This window comes from Centroberyx affinis, unplaced genomic scaffold (genome assembly GCF_046629955.1).
Source record: "Centroberyx affinis isolate AG114_WGS23_722 - 3 ecotype Tasmania unplaced genomic scaffold, CSIRO-AGI_Caff_v1 ptg000984l_1, whole genome shotgun sequence".
Classification (NCBI taxonomy): domain Eukaryota; kingdom Metazoa; phylum Chordata; class Actinopteri; order Beryciformes; family Berycidae; genus Centroberyx; species Centroberyx affinis.
In genome coordinates this window covers 117,540-142,391 of record NW_027279551.1, presented here as the reverse complement: position 1 = coordinate 142,391, position 24,852 = coordinate 117,540, and the positions used below count along the sequence as shown (strand labels likewise).

At 43.4% G+C, this 24,852-nt stretch overlaps 27 non-coding genes and 1 pseudogene across 27 annotated transcripts; 7 read left to right on the top strand and 21 right to left on the bottom strand.

Moving 5' to 3' along the window:
* Window positions 1–295: 295 nt before the first annotated feature.
* trnat-ugu (transfer RNA threonine (anticodon UGU)) lies at window positions 296–369 on the top strand. Its single transcript has one exon. It is a non-coding gene; the product is annotated as a tRNA-Thr (tRNA).
* Window positions 370–518: 149 nt separating this feature from the next.
* trnak-cuu (transfer RNA lysine (anticodon CUU)) lies at window positions 519–591 on the top strand. Its single transcript has one exon. It is a non-coding gene; the product is annotated as a tRNA-Lys (tRNA).
* Window positions 592–874: 283 nt separating this feature from the next.
* trnak-cuu (transfer RNA lysine (anticodon CUU)) lies at window positions 875–947 on the top strand. The gene has a single exon. It is a non-coding gene; the product is annotated as a tRNA-Lys (tRNA).
* A 540-nt stretch (window positions 948–1,487) lies between these two features.
* trnat-ugu (transfer RNA threonine (anticodon UGU)) lies at window positions 1,488–1,561 on the top strand. Its single transcript has one exon. It is a non-coding gene; the product is annotated as a tRNA-Thr (tRNA).
* Window positions 1,562–1,710: 149 nt separating this feature from the next.
* On the top strand, window positions 1,711–1,783 carry trnak-cuu (transfer RNA lysine (anticodon CUU)). Its single transcript has one exon. It is a non-coding gene; the product is annotated as a tRNA-Lys (tRNA).
* Window positions 1,784–2,066: 283 nt separating this feature from the next.
* On the top strand, window positions 2,067–2,139 carry trnak-cuu (transfer RNA lysine (anticodon CUU)). Its single transcript has one exon. It is a non-coding gene; the product is annotated as a tRNA-Lys (tRNA).
* Window positions 2,140–2,679: 540 nt separating this feature from the next.
* Window positions 2,680–2,753, top strand: trnat-ugu (transfer RNA threonine (anticodon UGU)). Its single transcript has one exon. It is a non-coding gene; the product is annotated as a tRNA-Thr (tRNA).
* Window positions 2,754–2,921: 168 nt separating this feature from the next.
* On the bottom strand, window positions 2,922–3,062 carry LOC139646404 (U4 spliceosomal RNA). The gene has a single exon (XR_011695298.1). It is a non-coding gene; the product is annotated as a U4 spliceosomal RNA (small nuclear RNA).
* A 6,614-nt stretch (window positions 3,063–9,676) lies between these two features.
* LOC139646415 (U4 spliceosomal RNA) lies at window positions 9,677–9,797 on the bottom strand (annotated as a pseudogene).
* A 636-nt stretch (window positions 9,798–10,433) lies between these two features.
* LOC139646402 (U4 spliceosomal RNA) lies at window positions 10,434–10,574 on the bottom strand. Its single transcript, XR_011695297.1, has one exon. It is a non-coding gene; the product is annotated as a U4 spliceosomal RNA (small nuclear RNA).
* Window positions 10,575–11,192: 618 nt separating this feature from the next.
* On the bottom strand, window positions 11,193–11,333 carry LOC139646401 (U4 spliceosomal RNA). The gene has a single exon (XR_011695296.1). It is a non-coding gene; the product is annotated as a U4 spliceosomal RNA (small nuclear RNA).
* A 636-nt stretch (window positions 11,334–11,969) lies between these two features.
* Window positions 11,970–12,110, bottom strand: LOC139646400 (U4 spliceosomal RNA). The gene has a single exon (XR_011695295.1). It is a non-coding gene; the product is annotated as a U4 spliceosomal RNA (small nuclear RNA).
* A 636-nt stretch (window positions 12,111–12,746) lies between these two features.
* Window positions 12,747–12,887, bottom strand: LOC139646398 (U4 spliceosomal RNA). Its single transcript, XR_011695293.1, has one exon. It is a non-coding gene; the product is annotated as a U4 spliceosomal RNA (small nuclear RNA).
* A 636-nt stretch (window positions 12,888–13,523) lies between these two features.
* On the bottom strand, window positions 13,524–13,664 carry LOC139646405 (U4 spliceosomal RNA). Its single transcript, XR_011695299.1, has one exon. It is a non-coding gene; the product is annotated as a U4 spliceosomal RNA (small nuclear RNA).
* Window positions 13,665–14,300: 636 nt separating this feature from the next.
* On the bottom strand, window positions 14,301–14,441 carry LOC139646409 (U4 spliceosomal RNA). Its single transcript, XR_011695303.1, has one exon. It is a non-coding gene; the product is annotated as a U4 spliceosomal RNA (small nuclear RNA).
* Window positions 14,442–15,077: 636 nt separating this feature from the next.
* Window positions 15,078–15,218, bottom strand: LOC139646397 (U4 spliceosomal RNA). The gene has a single exon (XR_011695292.1). It is a non-coding gene; the product is annotated as a U4 spliceosomal RNA (small nuclear RNA).
* A 636-nt stretch (window positions 15,219–15,854) lies between these two features.
* On the bottom strand, window positions 15,855–15,995 carry LOC139646408 (U4 spliceosomal RNA). Its single transcript, XR_011695302.1, has one exon. It is a non-coding gene; the product is annotated as a U4 spliceosomal RNA (small nuclear RNA).
* A 636-nt stretch (window positions 15,996–16,631) lies between these two features.
* LOC139646396 (U4 spliceosomal RNA) lies at window positions 16,632–16,772 on the bottom strand. The gene has a single exon (XR_011695291.1). It is a non-coding gene; the product is annotated as a U4 spliceosomal RNA (small nuclear RNA).
* Window positions 16,773–17,408: 636 nt separating this feature from the next.
* On the bottom strand, window positions 17,409–17,549 carry LOC139646407 (U4 spliceosomal RNA). Its single transcript, XR_011695301.1, has one exon. It is a non-coding gene; the product is annotated as a U4 spliceosomal RNA (small nuclear RNA).
* A 636-nt stretch (window positions 17,550–18,185) lies between these two features.
* LOC139646395 (U4 spliceosomal RNA) lies at window positions 18,186–18,326 on the bottom strand. The gene has a single exon (XR_011695290.1). It is a non-coding gene; the product is annotated as a U4 spliceosomal RNA (small nuclear RNA).
* Window positions 18,327–18,962: 636 nt separating this feature from the next.
* Window positions 18,963–19,103, bottom strand: LOC139646410 (U4 spliceosomal RNA). The gene has a single exon (XR_011695304.1). It is a non-coding gene; the product is annotated as a U4 spliceosomal RNA (small nuclear RNA).
* Window positions 19,104–19,739: 636 nt separating this feature from the next.
* On the bottom strand, window positions 19,740–19,880 carry LOC139646394 (U4 spliceosomal RNA). The gene has a single exon (XR_011695289.1). It is a non-coding gene; the product is annotated as a U4 spliceosomal RNA (small nuclear RNA).
* A 636-nt stretch (window positions 19,881–20,516) lies between these two features.
* LOC139646393 (U4 spliceosomal RNA) lies at window positions 20,517–20,657 on the bottom strand. Its single transcript, XR_011695288.1, has one exon. It is a non-coding gene; the product is annotated as a U4 spliceosomal RNA (small nuclear RNA).
* A 636-nt stretch (window positions 20,658–21,293) lies between these two features.
* Window positions 21,294–21,434, bottom strand: LOC139646392 (U4 spliceosomal RNA). Its single transcript, XR_011695287.1, has one exon. It is a non-coding gene; the product is annotated as a U4 spliceosomal RNA (small nuclear RNA).
* Window positions 21,435–22,070: 636 nt separating this feature from the next.
* On the bottom strand, window positions 22,071–22,211 carry LOC139646413 (U4 spliceosomal RNA). Its single transcript, XR_011695307.1, has one exon. It is a non-coding gene; the product is annotated as a U4 spliceosomal RNA (small nuclear RNA).
* Window positions 22,212–22,847: 636 nt separating this feature from the next.
* LOC139646391 (U4 spliceosomal RNA) lies at window positions 22,848–22,988 on the bottom strand. Its single transcript, XR_011695286.1, has one exon. It is a non-coding gene; the product is annotated as a U4 spliceosomal RNA (small nuclear RNA).
* A 636-nt stretch (window positions 22,989–23,624) lies between these two features.
* On the bottom strand, window positions 23,625–23,765 carry LOC139646390 (U4 spliceosomal RNA). The gene has a single exon (XR_011695285.1). It is a non-coding gene; the product is annotated as a U4 spliceosomal RNA (small nuclear RNA).
* A 636-nt stretch (window positions 23,766–24,401) lies between these two features.
* LOC139646411 (U4 spliceosomal RNA) lies at window positions 24,402–24,542 on the bottom strand. The gene has a single exon (XR_011695305.1). It is a non-coding gene; the product is annotated as a U4 spliceosomal RNA (small nuclear RNA).
* Between the last annotated feature and the right edge of the window lie 310 nt (window positions 24,543–24,852).

Sequence of the window (24,852 nt, the reverse complement as noted above, 5' to 3'; positions counted from 1 at the left end):
GACCCCTGCTAGCTCGTTATAGACTTGGAATGGATACTGTTGCAACTTGATTGCATTTGAACATCACCTGGCTACAGTCGAGAACCCCCTCCTTATTTAGTTAAAGTTACGGCCGCTGCGTAAAGTAGCGGGCATGTGCATTTTCTCTTAAAAGACCTGCCCGAATATGTTTCCCGCATATGAAAACAGCAGGTACAGCTGCTCTAGTGAGAAAAGAAGAAAACATTTGTTGGCTTGACGATGGAAGGGTGGGCTTACAAGGCACCTCTTCCTTGTGTAGAGCCCCAAACAAGGAGGTACTGTGGCTTAGCTGGTGAAAGCACCTGTCTTGTAAACAGGAGACCCTGGGTTCAAATCCCAGCAGTACCTTACTCTGTTGTCTTTGCTTTGCAATATTACGGTGCGTTTTATCAATGCAAATCTTATTTCTAGCAATCGGGAGTCTGTGCAAATCCTCAATGTACAACATGTTCTATTATTGCTCGGCGTGAAAAAGCTCAAAGTCAGATTGAGAAAGAGCCCGGTTAGCTCAGTCGGTAGAGCATGAGACTCTTAATCTCAGGGTCGTGGGTTCGAGCCCCACATTGGGCGTTTGCCTTCAACTTTGAAACCTTTAACTTCGTACTGTTCCTCTGTGATTGTTGTTAAAGATTCTCTTTCGAAATGCCGACTGTCTCTGCGCTGAACGGGAAGACTGTTGTTGTGTCCAGAGAAAATGACGCCGTTTTCCACAGTGGCAAGGTTTCTTAGTTGTTGTGTTTACAACTTGGCTGGAAGTCCAGCACCTGAAACAAGGACTTTGTGTAAACCCTCAATTTTGGACCTTTTTTATTACTGCTCGGCGAGAGAAGTGTCTAAGCGACTTGGAGGAAGAGCCCGGTTAGCTCAGTCGGTAGAGCATGAGACTCTTAATCTCAGGGTCGTGGGTTCGAGCCCCACATTGGGCGTTTGCCTTCAACTTTAAAACCTTGAAATTCATAGTATACCTTTGAGGTTGTTCTTAAAGATCCCCGTTCAGAGTGTCAACTGTCTCTTCACACAACCGGAAAAACGACAGTTGCTTTGCCGGCAGAAAATGGCAGCACTTTCCAAAGTCGTCATGTTCCGCAGTTGTTGTGTTGATTCCCCAAAACAAGTCTTACCTTGGTTGGAATGCCAGCGCCTGAAAGAAGTAGTGAATCTTCGTGGCACAGACCCCTGCTAGCTCGTTATAGACTTGGAATGGATACTGTTGCAACTTGATTGCATTTGAACATCACCTGGCTACAGTCGAGAACCCCCTCCTTATTTAGTTAAAGTTACGGCCGCTGCGTAAAGTAGCGGGCATGTGCATTTTCTCTTAAAAGACCTGCCCGAATATGTTTCCCGCATATGAAAACAGCAGGTACAGCTGCTCTAGTGAGAAAAGAAGAAAACATTTGTTGGCTTGACGATGGAAGGGTGGGCTTACAAGGCACCTCTTCCTTGTGTAGAGCCCCAAACAAGGAGGTACTGTGGCTTAGCTGGTGAAAGCACCTGTCTTGTAAACAGGAGACCCTGGGTTCAAATCCCAGCAGTACCTTACTCTGTTGTCTTTGCTTTGCAATATTACGGTGCGTTTTATCAATGCAAATCTTATTTCTAGCAATCGGGAGTCTGTGCAAATCCTCAATGTACAACATGTTCTATTATTGCTCGGCGTGAAAAAGCTCAAAGTCAGATTGAGAAAGAGCCCGGTTAGCTCAGTCGGTAGAGCATGAGACTCTTAATTTCAGGGTCGTGGGTTCGAGCCCCACATTGGGCGTTTGCCTTCAACTTTGAAACCTTTAACTTCGTACTGTTCCTCTGTGATTGTTGTTAAAGATTCTCTTTCGAAATGCCGACTGTCTCTGCGCTGAACGGGAAGACTGTTGTTGTGTCCAGAGAAAATGACGCCGTTTTCCACAGTGGCAAGGTTTCTTAGTTGTTGTGTTTACAACTTGGCTGGAAGTCCAGCACCTGAAACAAGGACTTTGTGTAAACCCTCAATTTTGGACCTTTTTTATTACTGCTCGGCGAGAGAAGTGTCTAAGCGACTTGGAGGAAGAGCCCGGTTAGCTCAGTCGGTAGAGCATGAGACTCTTAATCTCAGGGTCGTGGGTTCGAGCCCCACATTGGGCGTTTGCCTTCAACTTTAAAACCTTGAAATTCATAGTATACCTTTGAGGTTGTTCTTAAAGATCCCCGTTCAGAGTGTCAACTGTCTCTTCACACAACCGGAAAAACGACAGTTGCTTTGCCGGCAGAAAATGGCAGCACTTTCCAAAGTCGTCATGTTCCGCAGTTGTTGTGTTGATTCCCCAAAACAAGTCTTACCTTGGTTGGAATGCCAGCGCCTGAAAGAAGTAGTGAATCTTCGTGGCACAGACCCCTGCTAGCTCGTTATAGACTTGGAATGGATACTGTTGCAACTTGATTGCATTTGAACATCACCTGGCTACAGTCGAGAACCCCCTCCTTATTTAGTTAAAGTTACGGCCGCTGCGTAAAGTAGCGGGCATGTGCATTTTCTCTTAAAAGACCTGCCCGAATATGTTTCCCGCATATGAAAACAGCAGGTACAGCTGCTCTAGTGAGAAAAGAAGAAAACATTTGTTGGCTTGACGATGGAAGGGTGGGCTTACAAGGCACCTCTTCCTTGTGTAGAACCCCAAACAAGGAGGTACTGTGGCTTAGCTGGTGAAAGCACCTGTCTTGTAAACAGGAGACCCTGGGTTCAAATCCCAGCAGTACCTTACTCTGTTGTCTTTGCTTTGCAAATCTTATTTCTAGTAATTGGGATGTTTCTTGTTTTTGTTGGGGGTAACCAGAACGGTTGGAATCTTTCAATCCGCGATACCGGCAAAAGCTATGGGTCCCCATGATTATGGTTAAGAAGATTCACATTAAAACAACGTATATAGTCTCCTTGGAGACTAGCAAAAATTGCCATGGCTGACTGTATTTCAAGTCATCCTGGCGGGGTATTGGGTTAAGTTTTCAACCAGCAATAATCACGTCTCAGCAGACCTTCATAGACTACGATATTGCCTCTGCGAAAGGATGCTGTTTAGCATTTACATGTTTGATCTGGGCTCGGTCTCACATCCACAACACACATGGCGCATTTCTAAATTCTTACTGGGTATACTTTTTAGTCAAGTACAACATTTGATGATGCAAGCATGATCAGAGTGTGCTATCTTTGAATAACGAGTTCAAAGTTCAATTAGAAATGAAGTGTAAAATAATAAAGAGGATTAGTTGAGGTTACAATCGAATGTACATGCAAAGCATTCTGGGTAATGTGAAGACAGACACCCATAGTTTGCAAGCTCAAGCTGCACTACTTGCTATGCAACCCAATGCATGGCAAGGGAAAAGTCTGTCGGGACAGCAACAAACAACGCTATTATGTTTGACATTTTCAGACCATTATTCAAATCAAGTTAAACAGTGCCCCTACTGGGTGGGATTAGTAAAAGTAATCCGTTTTTTGCAGAACTTGAAGGCGAAACTCCCGCTGCTATGTGACCCCATTGTGGAAACTTTAACCTGGGTCTGTCACTAACAATCAAATGTTTCTCGTTTTTGTTGGGGGTAACCAGAACGGTTGGAATCTTTCAATCCGCGATACCGGCAAAAGCTATGGGTCCCCATGATTATGGTTAAGAAGATTCACATTGAAACAACGTATATAGTCTCCTTGGAGACTAGCAAAAATTGCCATGTGTTATGACCCTTGGTCATATGTGTGGTTTTCCATGTACTGTTGTGTTCTTCTGCTCTGTGCTTTCTCTCCCTCTCTCATCTGTGTGTCTGATGAGCAGCAGGTGGTGTGCTATGATTGGTTGTGCTGTGTGATTGTGTAGGTGTGTCCTGGCCGGTGATTGGTTCCTGCTGAGACACCAAAGTATAAAGCTGCTGCCACCTGTCAAGAGATCGTCTCCTTTCTTTGCCAGCCTCCAACCTGCCAGCATCTTAGTTCTCTGTGTTAGTTCTGTTCATTGCTTTGTTACAGCCCTGGGAGTTGTAGGGGTGGGTGGCCTTTTTTGTTTGAGATCCTTTTTCTCCTGTGTTTCCTTGGTTAGGAGTGTAGGTAAGCCTCATGTAATTTTGTTTCTTTTCTTTAAGCAGGTAAGATTAGGGAATCTGTGTCAGTTTTCTTTTGGGTTGTTATTTTGGCCTTTTACCCACCCTGACGCCTGTTCTCCCTGAAACAATAAACTGTTTGGGGCTCAAACTTCGTGTTTGCTGGTTGTGTTTGGGAGCGGGGAAAGAGGGGAGCCATCCTTTTATGTTGCGCCCAGGTTTCCCCTAGGCCGGGGCGTAACATGAATTGGGGGCTCGTCCGTCCGTTTCCGGTGGTAGCTCGTTCGGTAAGTCTCTACTTTCTTGTTTCTGGTTGGCAGTTTTTTCTTTCGTGAGTGTGGCAGTATGGAGTTCCAGCTGGATGATTTCACTACAAATCCAACTGCAGAGAAATTGGATAGATGTAGGAAAGCTGATCTACTCATTATTGCTAACTTTTTTGATGTACAGGTGCCATTAAATGCCAAGAAGGCTGAAATCAAGCTGATCCTGTGTGAGCGGCTGGGGGAAGGAGGTCTGCTTTCTATGCCTCCAATGGCTGTAGGTGGTGAGGAGAAGCACCATGCAGAGAACCGTGTTCCATCGCCTCACGGAGACCCCCTGGGTTTCCAAGGCATGAAAGCCGAGGAGCTCAGGTTGGTGCTTCAGATTAAAGAGGCAGAGGTGAGGAACCGGGAGCTGGAAACTGAGACCATGCATCTGCGGCTGCGGGCTCTAGAGCTAGAGCGGGGTCAATCCAGCAACCTATCCTCCAGTCACCACCAAGCACCTCTTTCCAGCCGCCACGACAGTTTTGATGTAAGCCGGCATATTGCACTTGTTCCTCAATTCAGGGAGGCTGAGGTAGACTCATATTTCAATGCTTTTGAACGCATTGCAGCCACCTTGAATTGGCCAAAGGATGTGTGGCCTCTCCTATTGCACTGTAAACTAGTGGGAAAAGCACAGGAGGTGTGTGCCAGCCTTACAATCGAACAAAGTTTAAATTATGAGATTGTGAAGGCCACTGTTTTACGTGCGTATGAGTTAGTTCCTGAGGCTTATAGGCAAAAATTTAGAATGTGTGAAAAAACTGTCAACCAGACCTATGTAGAGTTTGCGCGGGAGAAGGGGATCCTGTTTGATAAATGGTGTCAGGCCAGTAAGGCCCTAGATTTTGCACAGCTGCGGGAGCTCGTCCTGCTGGAGGAGTTCAAAAACCACCTACCAGATAAAATTGTGTTGTATCTGAATGAACAAAAAGTCACAACTCTCTCGGAAGGCGCGGTGCTGGCCGATGAATTTGCTTTAACACACAAAAATGTTTTTTCCCCGCCGGCGCACCGTGACTACTCTGCCTCCACAGAGAGAAGAAAATCCCCCAAAATGACTCGGCGTAACGCGCCCGCCTCGAACGGAGACCGCGAGTGTTTCTATTGCCATGAAACCGGTCACCTCATTGCAGTCTGTCCTGCACTCAAGAGGAAAGAGCAAATCAAACCTGGCAAAGGGCCATCTGCCGTTGGTCTCGTTCAAGCAAAACCTATTCAGCATGACCAGACGGTAGAAGCTCCCGATAAGCTGGATGATGAGTTCAGACCATTCCTTTCTGAGGGGTTTTTGGCTTTGACTGACAATGAGGCTGACCGAGTTCCGATCACTATCCTGCGGGATACCGGTGCAAAATACTCATTTATCCGTGGTGGTGTCTTGCCGTTCTCGCCCGAAACCTATGGTGGTTCCGACATCTTGGTGTGGGGAATTAAAATGAGTGTTTTACGCGTGCCATTACACACTGTCTATCTCTCCTCCCCTCTAGTGTCGGGCCGTGTGCGAGTTGGCGTGCGCCCTCAACTACCCATGTCGGGAGTGGATCTTATCCTCGGGAACGACCTGGCAGGAGGAAAAGTGTTTCCTCCTCCCGAGGTAATCGAAAATCCTGTTTTGGATCTGTGTGACGCTGCCCCCACTGTGCCAAATTCGCCCCCTATTTTTCCTGCATGCGCCGTTACGCGAGCGCAGACTCGCAAATTTGGTAATGTAGTGGATCTCAGTGATTCGTTTATGTTGGATCCACTCACTACCTCTTCAGAAAGTACCCCTGTGTTAACTGATTCGAAGGTGTTTGTTTCTGCTAGCCCGAAATTAGAGGATGCAGAGTTGACTTTATCAGTGGATAAAGCCCAACTTATTCAGGCTCAGCAATCTGACAGCACTCTGGCTACTTGCTTGTCTACCGCCCTTGCGCAGACAGTTGATGAAAACCCTGTTACTTACTGGTTGGATGGTGGTGTCCTCAGGCGTAACTGGTCTCCTGTATCTGGTTTGAAAGGTTAAGCTGTTCAACAAGTTGTTGTGCCCGTACAGTTCCGTTCCCAAGTGTTGAGTTTGGCCCATGATCACAGTCTCTCTGGTCATCTGGGGATTAGAAAGACGTACCATCGCATCCTCCGCTATTTCTTTTGGCCTGGGTTAAAATCAGATGTTGCCAAATTCTGCCGCACTTGCCATCGTTGCCAAATGGTGGGTAAACCCAACCAAGTAATTCCACCCGCTCCGTTGAAACCAATTCCTGTTGTGGGAGAACCGTTTGAGCATGTCATCATTGATTGTGTCGGGCCTTTGCCAAAAACAAAGTCGGGTAATCAGTATATCCTCACCGTCATGTGCGCCGCGACGCGTTATCCAGAGGCTGTGCCATTACGCACAATAAAGGCCCGTGCAATAGTGAAGGCATTAGTCAAATTCTTCACCACTTTTGGGTTGCCTAAACGTGTGCAGAGTGATCAAGGATCCAACTTCATGTCGAAAGTATTTGCCCAGGTAATGTCAGAACTGTCTGTTAAGCACCACACCTCCAGTGCGTATCATCCGGAGAGTCAAGGCGCACTGGAGAGGTTTCATCAAACTTTGAAGTCTATGCTCCGTAAATTCTGCCTAGAGTCCGGTCGTGAGTGGGATGAGGGTTTACCTCTTCTGTTGTTTGCTGTTCGAGAAACCACACAGGAGTCGCTGGGTTTCAGCCCAGCGGAGCTGGTTTTCGGCCATACCGTGCGTGGTCCGTTGCGCCTGCTGCAAGAGAGGTGGCTTGCAGAGAAACCCAGGCCCGGCCATAATATTTTGGACTATGTGAGTTCCTTCAGGGAGAGGTTACATTCAGCATGTGAGTTGGCTCGTAGTGCTCTCTCGACCGCACAGTCCAAAATGAAAAGTAACTATGACCGAAAATCAGCTGTAAGAGATTTTCAGCCTGGAGATCAAGTGTTGGTTCTGTTGCCAATTGCCGGTTCGTGTTTGCAGGCCAAGTTTCATGGCCCATATTTTGTTGAGCGTAGGCTCAGTGAAACTGATTATGAGATAAAAACACCTGATCGTGCAAAGAAATTCCGTGTATGTCACGTTAATATGCTAAAGAGCTATTTCACTCGTGACAGCGCCGATGCCTCACCCTCGTTGGTGGCCCCCGCTGCCGTTGTTTCGGATTCGCCGCCGTTGTACAGCCCTGAGGTGGATGGGTTGCGCAACAAACGTGGTTCGGTGCCCTGCGCACGTTTGAAAAATTCCGAGATTCTGTCCAACTTAGATGCTCACTTGTCTCATTTACCTGTTTCAGCCCGAGGTGACATAACCCTGCTTATTGACAACCATTTAGTTTTGTTCGGTGACAACCCCACTCAGACAACAGTCCTTGCTCATGATGTAGATATAGGTGATCATCAGCCCATAAAACAGCATCCTTACCGGGTTAATCCTACGAAGAGGGCTGTGATAAAGCAGGAAGTTGAGTATCTCCTCCAACATGGTTTTGCCGTCCCCAGCTCCAGTCCCTGGAGCTCACCTTCGCTCCTCGTTCCGAAGCCTGACCAGACGCCTCGTTTTTGCAACGATTTCAGAAAAGTGAATGCCATAACCAAGCCTGATTCCTTCCCTCTTCCTCGGATGGAGGATTGCGTTGATCGTGTAGGGTCAGCTATGTATGTAACCAAACTTGACTTGTTGAAGGGATATTGGCAAGTGCCCCTGACCCCTCGTGCTTCAGACATTTCAGCTTTTGTCACTCCAGATCACTTTTTGCAATATACTGTCATGCCTTTTGGTCTCCGGAATGCCCCAGCCACATTCCAGAGATTAATGAATAAGGTTTTAGCAGGTGTCAAAAACTGTGAGGCGTATCTGGACGATGTGGTGGCCTACTCCTCTTCCTGGTCAGATCATGTTGCAACTTTGTCTGAGATATTTGGTCGTTTGAAAGAAGCTTCCCTCACACTGAACTTGGCCAAGTGTGAGTTTGGGAAGGCGGTTGTCACCTACCTAGGGAAACAGGTGGGCCAAGGTCAAGTGCGTCCTGTTGCTGCAAAAGTACAGGCAATAATTGATTTTCCGGTGCCACGAACCAGACGTGGACTTCGCCGTTTTCTGGGGATGAGTGGCTACTATCGTGGCTTTTGTAAAAATTTTGCTGATGTTGTGGCTCCCCTAACTAGTTTGTCCAGTCCCACCAAGGCATTTGTGTGGACCCCTTGTTGTCAGGCTGCTTTTAACTCTGCTAAGGCTCTCCTCTGCAGCGCGCCAGTGCTTGCCGCCCCGGACTTTGCGCGCCCGTTCAAGTTGGAGGTTGACGCGAGTGCCCGAGGCGCGGGTGCGGTGTTGCTGCAGGAGGATGACGATTGTTAACGATTAAAAATTCAATGTACATCAGGTAAATTACAGTACCATTGAGAAGGAAGCCTTAGCTTTGTTACTTGCCCTGCAACACTTTGAAGTGTATGTCGGTTCCAGCGCTGACCCAGTTGTAGTGTTCTCAGACCACAACCCCTTGGTTTTTCTATCACAGATGCGCAATAGCAACCAGCGACTCATGCGTTGGTCTTTGCTGTTGCAGGATTTTTGTATGGAAATCCATTATAAGAGAGGTAAAGATAATGTCATGGCCGACGCTTTATCTCGTTCGTATGATCCCTGAGTATCAAACATTTCTTTAGGGGTGGGATGTTTGATATTCAGGAGGGGAGGTGTTATGACCCTTGGTCATATGTGTGGTTTTCCATGTACTGTTGTGTTCTTCTGCTCTGTGCTTTCTCTCCCTCTCTCATCTGTGTGTCTGATGAGCAGCAGGTGGTGTGCTATGATTGGTTGTGCTGTGTGATTGTGTAGGTGTGTCCTGGCCGGTGATTGGTTCCTGCTGAGACACCAAAGTATAAAGCTGCTGCCACCTGTCAAGAGATCGTCTCCTTTCTTTGCCAGCCTCCAACCTGCCAGCATCTTAGTTCTCTGTGTTAGTTCTGTTCATTGCTTTGTTACAGCCCTGGGAGTTGTAGGGGTGGGTGGCCTTTTTTGTTTGAGATCCTTTTTCTCCTGTGTTTCCTTGGTTAGGAGTGTAGGTAAGCCTCATGTAATTTTGTTTCTTTTCTTTAAGCAGGTAAGATTAGGGAATCTGTGTCAGTTTTCTTTTGGGTTGTTATTTTGGCCTTTTACCCACCCTGACGCCTGTTCTCCCTGAAACAATAAACTGTTTGGGGCTCAAACTACGTGTTTGCTGGTTGTGTTTGGGAGCGGGGAAAGAGGGGAGCCATCCTTTTACGTTGCGCCCAGGTTTCTCCTAGGCCGGGGCGTAACACCGTGACTGTATTTCAAGTCATCCTGGCGGGGTATTGGGTTAAGTTTTCAACCAGCAATAATCACGTCTCAGCAGACCTTCATAGACTACGATATTGCCTCTGCGAAAGGATGCTGTTTAGCATTTACATGTTTGATCTGGGCTCGGTCTCACATCCACAACACACATGGCGCATTTCTAAATTCTTACTGGGTGTACTTTTTAGTCAAGTACAACATTTGATGATGCAAGCATGATCAGAGTGTGCTATCTTTGAATAACGAGTTCAAAGTTCAATTAGAAATGAAGTGTAAAATAATAAAGAGGATTAGTTGAGGTTACAATCGAATGTACATGCAAAGCATTCTGGGTAATGTGAAGACAGACACCCATAGTTTGCAAGCTCAAGCTGCACTACTTGCTATGCAACCCAATGCATGGCAAGGGAAAAGTCTGTCGGGACAGCAACAAACAACGCTATTATGTTTGACATTTTCAGACCATTATTCAAATCAAGTTAAACAGTGCCCCTACTGGGTGGGATTAGTAAAAGTAATCCGTTTTTTGCAGAACTTGAAGGCGAAACTCCCGCTGCTATGTGACCCCATTGTGGAAACTTTAACCTGGGTCTGTCACTAACAATCAAATGTTTCTTGTTTTTGTTGGGGGTAACCAGAACGGTTGGAATCTTTCAATCCGCGATACCGGCAAAAGCTATGGGTCCCCATGATTATGGTTAAGAAGATTCACATTGAAACAACGTATATAGTCTCCTTGGAGACTAGCAAAAATTGCCATGGCTGACTGTATTTCAAGTCATCCTGGCGGGGTATTGGGTTAAGTTTTCAACCAGCAATAATCACGTCTCAGCAGACCTTCATAGACTACGATATTGCCTCTGCGAAAGGATGCTGTTTAGCATTTACATGTTTGATCTGGGCTCGGTCTCACATCCACAACACACATGGCGCATTTCTAAATTCTTACTGGGTGTACTTTTTAGTCAAGTACAACATTTGATGATGCAAGCATGATCAGAGTGTGCTATCTTTGAATAACGAGTTCAAAGTTCAATTAGAAATGAAGTGTAAAATAATAAAGAGGATTAGTTGAGGTTACAATCGAATGTACATGCAAAGCATTCTGGGTAATGTGAAGACAGACACCCATAGTTTGCAAGCTCAAGCTGCACTACTTGCTATGCAACCCAATGCATGGCAAGGGAAAAGTCTGTCGGGACAGCAACAAACAACGCTATTATGTTTGACATTTTCAGACCATTATTCAAATCAAGTTAAACAGTGCCCCTACTGGGTGGGATTAGTAAAAGTAATCCGTTTTTTGCAGAACTTGAAGGCGAAACTCCCGCTGCTATGTGACCCCATTGTGGAAACTTTAACCTGGGTCTGTCACTAACAATCAAATGTTTCTTGTTTTTGTTGGGAATCTTTCAATCCGCGATACCGGCAAAAGCTATGGGTCCCCATGATTATGGTTAAGAAGATTCACATTGAAACAACGTATATAGTCTCCTTGGAGACTAGCAAAAATTGCCATGGCTGACTGTATTTCAAGTCATCCTGGCGGGGTATTGGGTTAAGTTTTCAACCAGCAATAATCACGTCTCAGCAGACCTTCATAGACTACGATATTGCCTCTGCGAAAGGATGCTGTTTAGCATTTACATGTTTGATCTGGGCTCGGTCTCACATCCACAACACACATGGCGCATTTCTAAATTCTTACTGGGTGTACTTTTTAGTCAAGTACAACATTTGATGATGCAAGCATGATCAGAGTGTGCTATCTTTGAATAACGAGTTCAAAGTTCAATTAGAAATGAAGTGTAAAATAATAAAGAGGATTAGTTGAGGTTACAATCGAATGTACATGCAAAGCATTCTGGGTAATGTGAAGACAGACACCCATAGTTTGCAAGCTCAAGCTGCACTACTTGCTATGCAACCCAATGCATGGCAAGGGAAAAGTCTGTCGGGACAGCAACAAACAACGCTATTATGTTTGACATTTTCAGACCATTATTCAAATCAAGTTAAACAGTGCCCCTACTGGGTGGGATTAGTAAAAGTAATCCGTTTTTTGCAGAACTTGAAGGCGAAACTCCCACTGCTATGTGACCGCATTGTGGAAACTTTAACCTGGGTCTGTCACTAACAATCAAATGTTTCTTGTTTTTGTTGGGGGTAACCAGAACGGTTGGAATCTTTCAATCCGCGATACCGGCAAAAGCTATGGGTCCCCATGATTATGGTTAAGAAGATTCACATTGAAACAACGTATATAGTCTCCTTGGAGACTAGCAAAAATTGCCATGGCTGACTGTATTTCAAGTCATCCTGGCGGGGTATTGGGTTAAGTTTTCAACCAGCAATAATCACGTCTCAGCAGACCTTCATAGACTACGATATTGCCTCTGCGAAAGGATGCTGTTTAGCATTTACATGTTTGATCTGGGCTCGGTCTCACATCCACAACACACATGGCGCATTTCTAAATTCTTACTGGGTGTACTTTTTAGTCAAGTACAACATTTGATGATGCAAGCATGATCAGAGTGTGCTATCTTTGAATAACGAGTTCAAAGTTCAATTAGAAATGAAGTGTAAAATAATAAAGAGGATTAGTTGAGGTTACAATCGAATGTACATGCAAAGCATTCTGGGTAATGTGAAGACAGACACCCATAGTTTGCAAGCTCAAGCTGCACTACTTGCTATGCAACCCAATGCATGGCAAGGGAAAAGTCTGTCGGGACAGCAACAAACAACGCTATTATGTTTGACATTTTCAGACCATTATTCAAATCAAGTTAAACAGTGCCCCTACTGGGTGGGATTAGTAAAAGTAATCCGTTTTTTGCAGAACTTGAAGGCGAAACTCCCGCTGCTATGTGACCCCATTGTGGAAACTTTAACCTGGGTCTGTCACTAACAATCAAATGTTTCTTGTTTTTGTTGGGGGTAACCAGAACGGTTGGAATCTTTCAATCCGCGATACCGGCAAAAGCTATGGGTCCCCATGATTATGGTTAAGAAGATTCACATTGAAACAACGTATATAGTCTCCTTGGAGACTAGCAAAAATTGCCATGGCTGACTGTATTTCAAGTCATCCTGGCGGGGTATTGGGTTAAGTTTTCAACCAGCAATAATCACGTCTCAGCAGACCTTCATAGACTACGATATTGCCTCTGCGAAAGGATGCTGTTTAGCATTTACATGTTTGATCTGGGCTCGGTCTCACATCCACAACACACATGGCGCATTTCTAAATTCTTACTGGGTGTACTTTTTAGTCAAGTACAACATTTGATGATGCAAGCATGATCAGAGTGTGCTATCTTTGAATAACGAGTTCAAAGTTCCATTAGAAATTAAGTGTAAAATAATAAAGAGGATTAGTTGAGGTTACAATCGAATGTACATGCAAAGCATTCTGGGTAATGTGAAGACAGACACCCATAGTTTGCAAGCTCAAGCTGCACTACTTGCTATGCAACCCAATGCATGGCAAGGGAAAAGTCTGTCGGGACAGCAACAAACAACGCTATTATGTTTGACATTTTCAGACCATTATTCAAATCAAGTTAAACAGTGCCCCTACTGGGTGGGATTAGTAAAAGTAATCCGTTTTTTGCAGAACTTGAAGGCGAAACTCCCGCTGCTATGTGACCGCATAGTGGAAACTTTAACCTGGGTCTGTCACTAACAATCAAACGTTTCTTGTTTTTGTTGGGGGTAACCAGAACGGTTGGAATCTTTCAATCCGCGATACCGGCAAAAGCTATGGGTCCCCATGATTATGGTTAAGAAGATTCACATTGAAACAACGTATATAGTCTCCTTGGAGACTAGCAAAAATTGCCATGGCTGACTGTATTTCAAGTCATCCTGGCGTGGTATTGGGTTAAGTTTTCAACCAGCAATAATCACGTCTCAGCAGACCTTCATAGACTACGATATTGCCTCTGCGAAAGGATACTGTTTAGCATTTACATGTTTGATCTGGGCTCGGTCTCACATCCACAACACACATGGCGCATTTCTAAATTCTTACTGGGTGTACTTTTTAGTCAAGTACAACATTTGATGATGCAAGCATGATCAGAGTGTGCTATCTTTGAATAACGAGTTCAAAGTTCAATTAGAAATGAAGTGTAAAATAATAAAGAGGATTAGTTGAGGTTACAATCGAATGTACATGCAAAGCATTCTGGGTAATGTGAAGACAGACACCCATAGTTTGCAAGCTCAAGCTGCACTACTTGCTATGCAACCCAATGCATGGCAAGGGAAAAGTCTGTCGGGACAGCAACAAACAACGCTATTATGTTTGACATTTTCAGACCATTATTCAAATCAAGTTAAACAGTGCCCCTACTGGGTGGGATTAGTAAAAGTAATCCGTTTTTTGCAGAACTTGAAGGCGAAACTCCCGCTGCTATGTGACCGCATTGTGGAAACTTTAACCTGGGTCTGTCACTAACAATCAAATGTTTCTTGTTTTTGTTGGGGGTAACCAGAACGGTTGGAATCTTTCAATCCGCGATACCGGCAAAAGCTATGGGTCCCCATGATTATGGTTAAGAAGATTCACATTGAAACAACGTATATAGTCTCCTTGGAGACTAGCAAAAATTGCCATGGCTGACTGTATTTCAAGTCATCCTGGCGGGGTATTGGGTTAAGTTTTCAACCAGCAATGATCACGTCTCAGCAGACCTTCATAGACTACGATATTGCCTCTGCGAAAGGATGCTGTTTAGCATTTACATGTTTGATCTGGGCTCGGTCTCACATCCACAACACACATGGCGCATTTCTAAATTCTTACTGGGTGTACTTTTTAGTCAAGTACAACATTTGATGATGCAAGCATGATCAGAGTGTGCTATCTTTGAATAACGAGTTCAAAGTTCAATTAGAAATGAAGTGTAAAATAATAAAGAGGATTAGTTGAGGTTACAATCGAATGTACATGCAAAGCATTCTGGGTAATGTGAAGACAGACACCCATAGTTTGCAAGCTCAAGCTGCACTACTTGCTATGCAACCCAATGCATGGCAAGGGAAAAGTCTGTCGGGACAGCAACAAACAACGCTATTATGTTTGACATTTTCAGACCATTATTCAAATCAAGTTAAACAGTGCCCCTACTGGGTGGGATTAGTAAAAGTAATCCGTTTTTTGCAGAACTTGAAGGCGAAACTCCCGCTGCTATGTGACCCCATTGTGGAAACTTTAACCTGGGTCTGTCACTAACAATCAAATGTTTCTTGTTTTTGTTGGGGGTAACCAGAACGGTTGGAATCTTTCAATCCGCGATACCGGCAAAAGCTATGGGTCCCCATGATTATGGTTAAGAAGATTCACATTGAAACAACGTATATAGTCTCCTTGGAGACTAGCAAAAATTGCCATGGCTGACTGTATTTCAAGTCATCCTGGCGGGGTATTGGGTTAAGTTTTCAACCAGCAATAATCACGTCTCAGCAGACCTTCATAGACTACGATATTGCCTCTGCGAAAGGATGCTGTTTAGCATTTACATGTTTGATCTGGGCTCGGTCTCACATCCACAACACACATGGCGCATTTCTAAATTCTTACTGGGTGTACTTTTTAGTCAAGTACAACATTTGATGATGCAAGCATGATCAGAGTGTGCTATCTTTGAATAACGAGTTCAAAGTTCCATTAGAAATGAAGTGTAAAATAATAAAGAGGATTAGTTGAGGTTACAATCGAATGTACATGCAAAGCATTCTGGGTAATGTGAAGACAGACACCCATAGTTTGCAAGCTCAAGCTGCACTACTTGCTATGCAACCCAATGCATGGCAAGGGAAAAGTCTGTCGGGACAGCAACAAACAACGCTATTATGTTTGACATTTTCAGACCATTATTCAAATCAAGTTAAACAGTGCCCCTACTGGGTGGGATTAGTAAAAGTAATCCGTTTTTTGCAGAACTTGAAGGCGAAACTCCCGCTGCTATGTGACCCCATTGTGGAAACTTTAACCTGGGTCTGTCACTAACAATCAAATGTTTCTTGTTTTTGTTGGGGGTAACCAGAACGGTTGGAATCTTTCAATCCGCGATACCGGCAAAAGCTATGGGTCCCCATGATTATGGTTAAGAAGATTCACATTGGAACAACGTATATAGTCTCCTTGGAGACTAGCAAAAATTGCCATGGCTGACTGTATTTCAAGTCATCCTGACGGGGTATTGGGTTAAGTTTTCAACCAGCAATAATCACGTCTCAGCAGACCTTCATAGACTACGATATTGCCTCTGCGAAAGGATGCTGTTTAGTATTTACATGTTTGATCTGGGCTCGGTCTCACATCCACAACACACATGGCGCATTTCTAAATTCTTACTGGGTGTACTTTTTAGTCAAGTACAACATTTGATGATGCAAGCATGATCAGAGTGTGCTATCTTTGAATAACGAGTTCAAAGTTCAATTAGAAATGAAGTGTAAAATAATAAAGAGGATTAGTTGAGGTTACAATCGAATGTACATGCAAAGCATTCTGGGTAATGTGAAGACAGACACCCATAGTTTGCAAGCTCAAGCTGCACTACTTGCTATGCAACCCAATGCATGGCAAGGGAAAAGTCTGTCGGGACAGCAACAAACAACGCTATTATGTTTGACATTTTCAGACCATTATTCAAATCAAGTTAAACAGTGCCCCTACTGGGTGGGATTAGTAAAAGTAATCCGTTTTTTGCAGAACTTGAAGGCGAAACTACCGCTGCTATGTGACCCCATTGTGGAAACTTTAACCTGGGTCTGTCACTAACAATCAAATGTTTCTTGTTTTTGTTGGGGGTAACCAGAACGGTTGGAGTTTTTCAATCCGCGATACCGGCAAAAGCTATGGGTCCCCATGATTATGGTTAAGAAGATTCACATTGAAACAACGTATATAGTCTCCTTGGAGACTAGCAAAAATTGCCATGGCTGACTGTATTTCAAGTCATCCTGGCGGGGTATTGGGTTAAGTTTTCAACCAGCAATAATCACGTCTCAGCAGACCTTCATAGACTACGATATTGCCTCTGCGAAAGGATGCTGTTTAGCATTTACATGTTTGATCTGGGCTCGGTCTCACATCCACAACACACATGGCGCATTTCTAAATTCTTACTGGGTGTACTTTTTAGTCAAGTACAACATTTGATGATGCAAGCATGATCAGAGTGTGCTATCTTTGAATAACGAGTTCAAAGTTCAATTAGAAATGAAGTGTAAAATAATAAAGAGGATTAGTTGAGGTTACAATCGAATGTACATGCAAAGCATTCTGGGTAATGTGAAGACAGACACCCATAGTTTGCAAGCTCAAGCTGCACTACTTGCTATGCAACCCAATGCATGGCAAGGGAAAAGTCTGTCGGGACAGCAACAAACAACGCTATTATGTTTGACATTTTCAGACCATTATTCAAATCAAGTTAAACAGTGCCCCTACTGGGTGGGATTAGTAAAAGTAATCCGTTTTTTGCAGAACTTGAAGGCGAAACTCCCGCTGCTATGTGACCCCATTGTGGAAACTTTAACCTGGGTCTGTCACTAACAATCAAATGTTTCTTGTTTTTGTTGGGGGTAACCAGAACGGTTGGAATCTTTCAATCCGCGATACCGGCAAAAGCTATGGGTCCCCATGATTATGGTTAAGAAGATTCACATTGAAACAACGTATATAGTCTCCTTGGAGACTAGCAAAAATTGCCATGGCTGACTGTATTTCAAGTCATCCTGACGGGGTATTGGGTTAAGTTTTCAACCAGCAATAATCACGTCTCAGCAGACCTTCATAGACTACGATATTGCCTCTGCGAAAGGATGCTGTTTAGCATTTACATGTTTGATCTGGGCTCGGTCTCACATCCACAACACACATGGCGCATTTCTAAATTCTTACTGGGTGTACTTTTTAGTCAAGTACAACATTTGATGATGCAAGCATGATCAGAGTGTGCTATCTTTGAATAACGAGTTCAAAGTTCAATTAGAAATGAAGTGTAAAATAATAAAGAGGATTAGTTGAGGTTACAATCGAATGTACATGCAAAGCATTCTGGGTAATGTGAAGACAGACACCCATAGTTTGCAAGCTCAAGCTGCACTACTTGCTATGCAACCCAATGCATGGCAAGGGAAAAGTCTGTCGGGACAGCAACAAACAACGCTATTATGTTTGACATTTTCAGACCATTATTCAAATCAAGTTAAACAGTGCCCCTACTGGGTGGGATTAGTAAAAGTAATCCGTTTTTTGCAGAACTTGAAGGCGAAACTCCCGCTGCTATGTGACCCCATTGTGGAAACTTTAACCTGGGTCTGTCACTAACAATCAAATGTTTCTTGTTTTTGTTGGGGGTAACCAGAACGGTTGGAATCTTTCAATCCGCGATACCGGCAAAAGCTATGGGTCCCCATGATTATGGTTAAGAAGATTCACATTAAAACAACGTATATAGTCTCCTTGGAGACTAGCAAAAATTGCCATGGCTGACTGTATTTCAAGTCATCCTGGCGGGGTATTGGGTTAAGTTTTCAACCAGCAATAATCACGTCTCAGCAGACCTTCATAGACTACGATATTGCCTCTGCGAAAGGATGCTGTTTAGCATTTACATGTTTGATCTGGGCTCGGTCTCACATCCACAACACACATGGCGCATTTCTAAATTCTTACTGGGTGTACTTTTTAGTCAAGTACAACATTTGATGATGCAAGCATGATCAGAGTGTGCTATCTTTGAATAACGAGTTCAAAGTTCAATTAGAAATGAAGTGTAAAATAATAAAGAGGATTAGTTGAGGTTACAATCGAATGTACATGCAAAGCATTCTGGGTAATGTGAAGACAGACACCCATAGTTTGCAAGCTCAAGCTGCACTACTTGCTATGCAACCCAATGCATGGCAAGGGAAAAGTCTGTCGGGACAGCAACAAACAACGCTATTATGTTTGACATTTTCAGACCATTATTCAAATCAAGTTAAACAGTGCCCCTACTGGGTGGGATTAGTAAAAGTAATCCGTTTTTTGCAGAACTTGAAGGCGAAACTCCCGCTGCTATGTGACCCCATTGTGGAAACTTTAACCTGGGTCTGTCACTAACAATCAAATGTTTCTTGTTTTTGTTGGGGGTAACCAGAACGGTTGGAATCTTTCAATCCGCGACACCGGCAAAAGCTATGGGTCCCCATGATTATGGTTAAGAAGATTCACATTGAAACAACGTATATAGTCTCCTTGGAGACTAGCAAAAATTGCCATGGCTGACTGTATTTCAAATCATCCTGGCGGGGTATTGGGTTAAGTTTTCAACCAGCAATAATCACGTCTCAGCAGACCTTCATAGACTACGATATTGCCTCTGCGAAAGGATGCTGTTTAGCATTTACATGTTTGATCTGGGCTCGGTCTCACATCCACAACACACATGGCGCATTTCTAAATTCTTACTGGGTGTACTTTTTAGTCAAGTACAACATTTGATGATGCAAGCATGATCAGAGTGTGCTATCTTTGAATAACGAGTTCAAAGTTCAATTAGAAATGAAGTGTAAAATAATAAAGAGGATTAGTTGAGGTTACAATCGAATGTACATGCAAAGCATTCTGGGTAATGTGAAGACAGACACCCATAGTTTGCAAGCTCAAGCTGCACTACTTGCTATGCAACCCAATGCATGGCAAGGGAAAAGTCTGTCGGGACAGCAACAAACAACGCTATTATGTTTGACATTTTCAGACCATTATTCAAATCAAGTTAAACAGTGCCCCTACTGGGTGGGATTAGTAAAAGTAATCCGTTTTTTGCAGAACTTGAAGGCGAAACTCCCGCTGCTATGTGACCCCATTGTGGAAACTTTAACCTGGGTCTGTCACTAACAATCAAATGTTTCTTGTTTTTGTTGGGGGTAACCAGAACGGTTGGAGTCTTTCAATCCGCGATACCGGCAAAAGCTATGGGTCCCCATGATTATGGTTAAGAAGATTCACATTGAAACAACGTATATAGTCTCCTTGGAGACTAGCAAAAATTGCCATGGCTGACTGTATTTCAAGTCATCCTGGCGGGGTATTGGGTTAAGTTTTCAACCAGCAATAATCACGTCTCAGCAGACCTTCATAGACTACGATATTGCCTCTGCGAAAGGATGCTGTTTAGCATTTACATGTTTGATCTGGGCTCGGTCTCACATCCACAACACACATGGCGCATTTCTAAATTCTTACTGGGTGTACTTTTTAGTCAAGTACAACATTTGATGATGCAAGCATGATCAGAGTGTGCTATCTTTGAATAACGAGTTCAAAGTTCAATTAGAAATGAAGTGTAAAATAATAAAGAGGATTAGTTGAGGTTACAATCGAATGTACATGCAAAGCATTCTGGGTAATGTGAAGACAGACACCCATAGTTTGCAAGCTCAAGCTGCACTACTTGCTATGCAACCCAATGCATGGCAAGGGAAAAGTCTGTCGGGACAGCAACAAACAACGCTATTATGTTTGACATTTTCAGACCATTATTCAAATCAAGTTAAACAGTGCCCCTACTGGGTGGGATTAGTAAAAGTAATCCGTTTTTTGCAGAACTTGAAGGCGAAACTCCCGCTGCTATGTGACCCCATTGTGGAAACTTTAACCTGGGTCTGTCACTAACAATCAAATGTTTCTTGTTTTTGTTGGGGGTAACCAGAACGGTTGGAATCTTTCAATCCGCGATACCGGCAAAAGCTATGGGTCCCCATGATTATGGTTAAGAAGATTCACATTGAAACAACGTATATAGTCTCCTTGGAGACTAGCAAAAATTGCCATGGCTGACTGTATTTCAAGTCATCCTGGCGGGGTATTGGGTTAAGTTTTCAACCAGCAATAATCACGTCTCAGCAGACCTTCATAGACTACGATATTGCCTCTGCGAAAGGATGCTGTTTAGCATTTACATGTTTGATCTGGGCTCGGTCTCACATCCACAACACACATGGCGCATTTCTAAATTCTTACTGGGTGTACTTTTTAGTCAAGTACAACATTTGATGATGCAAGCATGATCAGAGTGTGCTATCTTTGAATAACGAGTTCAAAGTTCAATTAGAAATGAAGTGTAAAATAATAAAGAGGATTAGTTGAGGTTACAATCGAATGTACATGCAAAGCATTCTGGGTAATGTGAAGACAGACACCCATAGTTTGCAAGCTCAAGCTGCACTACTTGCTATGCAACCCAATGCATGGCAAGGGAAAAGTCTGTCGGGACAGCAACAAACAACGCTATTATGTTTGACATTTTCAGACCATTATTCAAATCAAGTTAAACAGTGCCCCTACTGGGTGGGATTAGTAAAAGTAATCCGTTTTTTGCAGAACTTGAAGGCGAAACTCCCGCTGCTATGTGACCCCATTGTGGAAACTTTAACCTGGGTCTGTCACTAACAATCAAATGTTTCTTGTTTTTGTTGGGGGTAACCAGAACGGTTGGAGTCTTTCAATCCGCGATACCGGCAAAAGCTATGGGTCCCCATGATTATGGTTAAGAAGATTCACATTGAAACAACGTATATAGTCTCCTTGGAGACTAGCAAAAATTGCCATGGCTGACTGTATTTCAAGTCATCCTGGCGGGGTATTGGGTTAAGTTTTCAACCAGCAATAATCACGTCTCAGCAGACCTTCATAGACTACGATATTGCCTCTGCGAAAGGATGCTGTTTAGCATTTACATGTTTGATCTGGGCTCGGTCTCACATCCACAACACACATGGCGCATTTCTAAATTCTTACTGGGTGTACTTTTTAGTCAAGTACAACATTTGATGATGCAAGCATGATCAGAGTGTGCTATCTTTGAATAACGAGTTCAAAGTTCAATTAGAAATGAAGTGTAAAATAATAAAGAGGATTAGTTGAGGTTACAATCGAATGTACATGCAAAGCATTCTGGGTAATGTGAAGACAGACACCCATAGTTTGCAAGCTCAAGCTGCACTACTTGCTATGCAACCCAATGCATGGCAAGGGAAAAGTCTGTCGGGACAGCAACAAACAACGCTATTATGTTTGACATTTTCAGACCATTATTCAAATCAAGTTAAACAGTGCCCCTACTGGGTGGGATTAGTAAAAGTAATCCGTTTTTTGCAGAACTTGAAGGCGAAACTACCGCTGCTATGTGACCCCATTGTGGAAACTTTAACCTGGGTCTGTCACTAACAATCAAATGTTTCTTGTTTTTGTTGGGGGTAACCAGAACGGTTGCAGTCTTTCAATCCGCGATACCGGCAAAAGCTATGGGTCCCCATGATTATGGTTAAGAAGATTCACATTGAAACAACGTATATAGTCTCCTTGGAGACTAGCAAAAATTGCCATGGCTGACTGTATTTCAAGTCATCCTGGCGGGGTATTGGGTTAAGTTTTCAACCAGCAATAATCACGTCTCAGCAGACCTTCATAGACTACGATATTGCCTCTGTGAAAGGATGCTGTTTAGCATTTACATGTTTGATCTGGGCTCGGTCTCACATCCACAACACACATGGCGCATTTCTAAATTCTTACTGGGTGTACTTTTTAGTCAAGTACAACATTTGATGATGCAAGCATGATCAGAGTGTGCTATCTTTGAATAACGAGTTCAAAGTTCAATTAGAAATGAAGTGTAAAATAATAAAGAGGATTAGTTGAGGTTACAATCGAATGTACATGCAAAGCATTCTGGGTAATGTGAAGACAGACACCCATAGTTTGCAAGCTCAAGCTGCACTACTTGCTATGCAACCCAATGCATGGCAAGGGAAAAGTCTGTCGGGACAGCAACAAACAACGCTATTATGTTTGACATTTTCAGACCATTATTCAAATCAAGTTAAACAGTGCCCCTACTGGGTGGGATTAGTAAAAGTAATCCGTTTTTTGCAGAACTTGAAGGCGAAACTCCCGCTGCTATGTGACCCCATTGTGGAAACTTTAACCTGGGTCTGTCACTAACAATCAAATGTTTCTTGTTTTTGTTGGGGGTAACCAGAACGGTTGGAATCTTTCAATCCGCGATACCGGCAAAAGCTATGGGTCCCCATGATTATGGTTAAGAAGATTCACATTGAAACAACGTATATAGTCTCCTTGGAGACTAGCAAAAATTGCCATGGCTGACTGTATTTCAAGTCATCCTGGCGGGGTATTGGGTTAAGTTTTCAACCAGCAATAATCACGTCTCAGCAGACCTTCATAGACTACGATATTGCCTCTGCGAAAGGATGCTGTTTAGCATTTACATGTTTGATCTGGGCTCGGTCTCACATCCACAACACACATGGCGCATTTCTAAATTCTTACTGGGTGTACTTTTTAGTCAAGTACAACATTTGATGATGCAAGCATGATCAGAGTGTGCTATCTTTGAATAACGAGTTCAAAGTTCAATTAGAAATGAAGTGTAAAATAATAAAGAGGATTAGTTGAGGTTACAATCGAATGTACATGCAAAGCATTCTGGGTAATGTGAAGACAGACACCCATAGTTTGCAAGCTCAAGCTGCACTACTTGCTATGCAACCCAATGCATGGCAAGGGAAAAGTCTGTCGGGACAGCAACAAACAACGCTATTATGTTTGACATTTTCAGACCATTATTCAAATCAAGTTAAACAGTGCCCCTACTGGGTGGGATTAGTAAAAGTAATCCGTTTTTTGCAGAACTTGAAGGCGAAACTCCCGCTGCTATGTGACCCCATTGTGGAAACTTTAACCTGGGTCTGTCACTAACAATCAAATGTTTCTTGTTTTTGTTGGGGGTAACCAGAACGGTTGGAATCTTTCAATCCGCGATACCGGCAAAAGCTATGGGTCCCCATGATTATGGTTAAGAAGATTCACATTGAAACGACGTATATAGTCTCCTTGGAGACTAGCAAAAATTGCCATGGCTGACTGTATTTCAAGTCATCCTGGCGGGGTATTGGGTTAAGTTTTCAACCAGCAATAATCACGTCTCAGCAGACCTTCATAGACTACGATATTGCCTCTGCGAAAGGATGCTGTTTAGCATTTACATGTTTGATCTGGGCTCGGTCTCACATCCACAACACACATGGCGCATTTCTAAATTCTTACTGGGTGTACTTTTTAGTCAAGTACAACATTTGATGATGCAAGCATGATCAGAGTGTGCTATCTTTGAATAACGAGTTCAAAGTTCAATTAGAAATGAAGTGTAAAATAATAAAGAGGATTAGTTGAGGTTACAATCGAATGTACATGCAAAGCATTCTGGGTAATGTGAAGACAGACACCCATAGTTTGCAAGCTCAAGCTGCACTACTTGCTATGCAACCCAATGCATGGCAAGGGAAAAGTCTGTCGGGACAGCAACAAACAACGCTATTATGTTTGACATTTTCAGACCATTATTCAAATCAAGTTAAACAGTGCCCCTACTGGGTGGGATTAGTAAAAGTAATCCGTTTTTTGCAGAACTTGAAGGCGAAACTCCCGCTGCTATGTGACCCCATTGTGGAAACTTTAACCTGGGTCTGTCACTAACAATCAAATGTTTCTTGTTTTTGTTGGGGGTAACCAGAACGGTTGGAATCTTTCAATCCGCGATACCGGCAAAAGCTATGGGTCCCCATGATTATGGTTAAGAAGATTCACATTGAAACAACGTATATAGTCTCCTTGGAGACTAGCAAAAATTGCCATGGCTGACTGTATTTCAAGTCATCCTGGCGGGGTATTGGGTTAAGTTTTCAACCAGCAATAATCACGTCTCAGCAGAACTTCATAGACTACGATATTGCCTCTGCGAAAGGATGCTGTTTAGCATTTACATGTTTGATCTGGGCTCGGTCTCACATCCACAACACACATGGCGCATTTCTAAATTCTTACTGGGTGTACTTTTTAGTCAAGTACAACATTTGATGATGCAAGCATGATCAGAGTGTGCTATCTTTGAATAACGAGTTCAAAGTTCAATTAGAAATGAAGTGTAAAATAATAAAGAGGATTAGTTGAGGTTACAATCGAATGTACATGCAAAGCATTCTGGGTAATGTGAAGACAGACACCCATAGTTTGCAAGCTCAAGCTGCACTACTTGCTATGCAACCCAATGCATGGCA